Below are 5,331 nucleotides of genomic sequence, written 5' to 3'. Positions count from 1 at the left end.
TTCCTTAGCGAACGCGAAGAGAGACGCGAAATCTTTAGCAAGACGCGAAGTCCTTAGCGAAATGCGAAGGCCTTAGCAAAATGATAAGTACAAATTTTTTTATTTTTTTTATAGGTAATCTCTGTCGTTTGAAAAGGTATCAACAAAAAAATCATAATTTTGAAGAGAATCTGTGTTAACAAAATAAATCTTATTAATTTTACATGGAAACATTTAGATTCTTTATAAAAGGCCTTTGAAGAAGCGATTATTGAGCTTTAGGTAAGAGAAGATGGTTTGAAATCGATTTCGTAAGTCATTAATTATTTTGCTTAATTACTTACAAAATCGATTTCAAACCATCTTCTCTTAACTAAAGCCAACGATCGCTTCTTCAAAGCCATTTTGAGAAGAATCTAAATGTTTCTATGTAAAGATTATTAAGGTTTATTTTGCTAAGACAGATTCTCTTCAAAACCATGAGTGATGTAGATACCTTGTCAAATGAAGTCATGATTAACTATTAATAATAATAAAAATCTTGACCCTTAGAGAAACGCGAAGTCCTTAGTGAAACGCGAAGTCCAGTGGCGGACCCAAAAATGTTTTCTCGGGGGGGGGGGGGGGGGCAAATATATAGTAACGTAGCATTTTTGGCGATCAAATAAATGCATTTTTTAATTAAAATTTTTACTCGGTAATTACATAAAAATACTAACAAGCACAATTACAAAATACTAACAAACACAATTTCTAAATTATTATTGTCCATGAGTCGGTACAAAAAAGACAAATTTATTCTACGAGATTCTATTTGTTGAAAATATTGCAATATTGACTCATTTTCAATTATTGAGAAAATATTTTTCTCAACATATAAAACTAAACTATCATTCATCAATTTATCTCCCATTCGATTATGCAAATCAGTCTTCATTGCAGAAAAAATCACTAGTAAAAAAATACCCTATAGCGATTGGTAAACCAATTGCTATTAACCTTAAAATCAGTCGTTATAGGTCTATGGCCAATCGCTATAGACTTATGGCGATTGGTTAAATAACCAATCGCTACTACCTAGGCGAAGGCTATGGCGATTGGTTGGTGACAATCAATGATGCTCATTAGATTTAGCGATTGGTAATTTTACAAAAAAAAATAAAAAAAATCATTCATCAACTCCTTCAATACAAAATCCAAATAATCATCCATAGTCCTCTATTAAGACTTTAGATCATAAAACAATATGTGATATCTGATACACAAGAGTGTCAATAGAGAAAACAACACTCCAATAACTACACCTATAGAGATATGACTCATCTTTCATCTTCCAACCACTTCTCTACTTAAATTAGTTACCCAAATCAAATATTGATAAACCTGCAAAGTTAAACATAATTTTATATATCAATAGGATTCGAATTCAAAATTATTGCCCAAATCAATCCTTTAATACACTCTAAAAAACTATAGGTATAATGCAAAACCACAACTGCAACAATATCTGGCTTAGAAGTCAAAACTTTAGGATGCCCAACTGAAAGCCGACAGCGCTCTGCCTATGATGTTAAAAGCTACATGATGAATAAATGTTGGATGAATAATAAATTGTTCACTGTTCAACTAAAACATAAGAAACTGTGTAATCTAACCTAATGGTATCCTCCTTGTGCAAATGTTTTGAGAACATCAAAACAGTCTCTTTAAGAACATGTGGCGTGAGAAAGATGTAAGAATCTCCCTCCTAGATGAATCCCTTATAGCCTGAAGAACAAAAAAAAAGAAATGAGGTTTCTTTTGTAAAGTTTAATCGTTCATGTGTAATAAGGAAGAAGTCTCAACCATTTCAAGGACGTGCTTCACTTCTTCACTGCCATTCTTCTCCCCACCCATTTTAACAAACCCACCAATATCACCCTTTAAAGCGTGCGCTAGTTGACACAAGCCAGCTGCAGCACCAAATAAGTATGAACAAACGTCTCGAATACAACTTGCTAAGGAGAGAAATCAAAGGAATTGAAGAATCAAACCTTACTTTGTGGACTGAAGGATGCAATTTGGATTGGTTTACAGGTTGTGGGTTTATCGAAACCAATTTAGGTCAGTGAGACTATTTCTCTTATAATAAATCATATTTAAAATAAAATCAAGTATATAATTCCTAATTAATATACCTGATATGACTTCTCAGTGCACCAAGAAACTCAAATCCCTTTTCTAGTTAGAGAATTCTCGCTAAAATCATTTGTAAGGGTCCCAAGGACACCAAATCGATTCAATTCAGAGCTCAATTTAAACTAATGGAGACAAGTCAAAGCAAGTATTAATCATTCAATTTTACTGTCTGAATATGATTGTCTCTACTCAATCAATTGACAAATTACTTTCAGGAAATGACGAGCTATTAGTAAATACATTTTTTATATGAAAATGAAGAGAGAAATTCAGAACCCTAACTATATTACCGTGATCTCACAACCGAAGTTCCAATCAGCCGTGCGAAGAAGCAACCGCTACATGATTCAAAGTCCGGAAGAAAAAGAAGAATAAAGAGAGATGAGTTTACTTCACACCTGTCTGAATATGATTGTCTCTACTCAATCAATTAACAAAGGAAATGATGAGCTAAAGAAGTTGAAGAGAGAATGAAATTCAGAACCCTAGCTATATTACTGTGATTTCACAGCCGCAAGTTACTGTGGAGTAACAAAGAGCATCCAAGACTATCACAGACCTGTATTAACATTAACGACAGTATCAACGAATCAAAAAAGCTTCATAGATCATGGATTTGGCTGATTCTTGTTACCAGTTGACTCCCTAAGAAGAGAAAAAAGCCATAACGAGCTGAAAATGGTAAACAGAATTCCTGACAACGAGAGATATAGGAAGAAACGTACTTTTGGGGGCTTTCAGCTTCTCCATCACGAGTCGTCTTCGACTTCTAGCCAAAGGAAATCACTTTAAAAGAACTGAAGAATCTCAACTTGAAACTATGATACCATTTAAAAGAACTTTGAGAATTCTTATTGATGGAGAATTGGTTATTATTACATAATAGAGATTGTGTAATAATAACCGACTTTTTACATGGTATTAAAGCTGTAGACGAAGGGTACAAATACGAACATGTGATACCTAGTTCCTATTTGTATTCCTTGCTATGAACAAATATGCATTAGCTATCAACCGTGCTTCTTTTCTTAGAACTGTAAAGAGTGTATTCTTGCGGTTTGCTTCAATTATGAAGTACACACCTTATAGAATATGGTATCACCAAACGGAGAATGTTAAAACACAGTAAGATCTCTTATTTTTTCTCAAATACTTTAATAAAAACCTTTATTCTATCATAAATCCCTTTATCATTCAAATAATCAACTAAAATTACTATATATTTTTTTACAACATTTTAAATATGATATACAAATGATATTTTAGTCAATAAATCCAAATGACTCCAATTCTCCAAATAATCCTACATCAAATAAGCTCTAGCAATGCAAGACAAAAGGTATCCAAGACTCAAATCAACATTTCAGGACAAAAAGTAATGATCAGTAGTTACCAGTAGATAGAGATTGACCCATGGACCTTGCAACTTGGTTCAGCTTTTCCTTCAAATTCTAACAAAGGAAATGGATAATTATGGTTTAAAAACAATCGTTAAGCTAGCATATGTGATAAGATAAATACTGATTTTTTTATTATACTACAAGTAGTACCTCTAGTTCAGTATTTGAAACCACTTTGTAGGGAAGATCAAATTCCACCATCAGTGCTCTCTTTGAGAAAATGGAGCAATAGTAAATCAATTAATGGCACAACATCGATGAAATGTTTAGGCATCAATATTTACCTGAGATAACGAAAGAGTGTAGTCTCCATTGAAAGGAACCATTTTCTCAATTCATCCCTGATCAAATGAGGAAACAGGTTGCAAAGAACTAAAGCTGACATCCATTTAGAGAAGACTGTTTTATTGATGGAATAAGTAGTAACAACTTACGTTCAACAATAAACTAGACGAAGTACGAAGTGCGAGATGATGTCCTTGTTAATTTTGTCAGAAGTTTGTGACTGGTTCATATTTGACTTCCAGAGATCTTTAACCTAGAAAATTCAATTTATCAATTCTTACAACATGAAACTTAACAACATCTGTAAAAGACTAGTTGAACATGAATGAACTAACTAATATCTCCATCTCATCGGGTTTCTTGCCTCTGGATAATCCATCAGATATTCCTTGAAGAACTGCAAGAGCATCGGCAAACAAATCAAACAAAAAATATTCTAAGCATAATCCAATAGATTCCGAAATGAAGGAGATAACACATGAAACTAAGAGAAAGTGGAGATACTCGCCTCGAAGACGATGAATAGCAAAAATCTCGAAATCTTCGAGTCTGACTTCAAGGGGTGGAGCAGAACGGTAGAGTGGAAGAGTTGGAACTATTTCAGTAGCAGGAACTCTTCTTTGGGGAAGAACAATCTCCATTGATTTCCTTTTGCTTGATCTCCATTGTTCAGTTGAAGAGAGAAAATATGTGTGTGTTACCAAGAGAGTTGTTCACTTGAAGAGAGAAAATAAGTGTTGCCTCCCCCATTGATCTCTCTTCAAAGCGCTCTCTCTCTAAGGATCTCCTTCCGAAAGAAATATGAAACCCTACATATCTCTAATAGGTAAAGAAAGAAAATGACGATTTGTATAAAAGTACTATCAATTAATATGTGTGGGGGTAATAGCAAGCAATAATGGCGATTGGTGTAAATATCAATCGGTATTATCAAGATAGTAACGATTGGAATTATAATCAATCGCTACTACCTTGACCTTGATAATAACGATTGGTATTTTGTCGTGACCTTACTATCAATCACGATATAAATCTCACAATAACAGTTTCGTAGAATAGATAAAGAAGAACAGAATGAGTAGAAGAATAGAATAAGAACAGAATAGATGGAAGAACAGATTGAATAGAAGAACAGAATAAATAGAAGAACAATAGAAATTGGGAGTTTATTAGGGTTAGGGTTAGAGCGACGGCTCTGGTAATTAGAAAGAGAAAGTATGACAATTAGAATATCAAAAACATATCCCTCTCCTTACAATTCTATTCTTATTTATAGACTAACAAATAATAAATTTAGGAAATAGATTCCTAATCTTTGGAAATAGATTCCTAATCTCTGGAAATATAATCTTCATCTTTGGAAATAGAATCCTCGTCTTTGGAAATAGAATATCCATTGTTGTGAATATTAGATTCACAACATCCCCTTCCCCTTAAGAACTTCCTTTCCCTTTTTGAACGTGGCTTCTGCATCGGAAACTGCTTACAG

At 33.5% G+C, this 5,331-nt stretch overlaps 1 long non-coding RNA gene across 2 annotated transcripts; it reads right to left on the bottom strand.

The window, feature by feature from the left end:
- Positions 1-1,152: 1,152 nt before the first annotated feature.
- On the bottom strand, positions 1,153-4,242 carry LOC124932257. 2 transcript variants are annotated; one of them, XR_007098737.1, is made up of 6 exons: positions 4,178-4,242; positions 3,842-4,095; positions 3,708-3,767; positions 2,013-3,608; positions 1,635-1,931; positions 1,153-1,362 (listed from the first exon to the last, which is right to left on the bottom strand). It is a non-coding gene; the product is annotated as an uncharacterized LOC124932257 (long non-coding RNA). The 2 variants fall into 2 exon arrangements; XR_007098736.1 differs by having other exon boundaries at positions 1,635-3,608.
- Between the last annotated feature and the right edge of the window lie 1,089 nt (positions 4,243-5,331).

This window comes from Impatiens glandulifera, chromosome 3 (assembly GCF_907164915.1).
Source record: "Impatiens glandulifera chromosome 3, dImpGla2.1, whole genome shotgun sequence".
In the NCBI taxonomy this organism is placed as follows: Eukaryota; Viridiplantae; Streptophyta; class Magnoliopsida; order Ericales; family Balsaminaceae; genus Impatiens; species Impatiens glandulifera.
The sequence above is the reverse complement of the archived record's forward strand: the minus strand, read 5'-3'. Positions and strand labels throughout refer to the sequence as shown.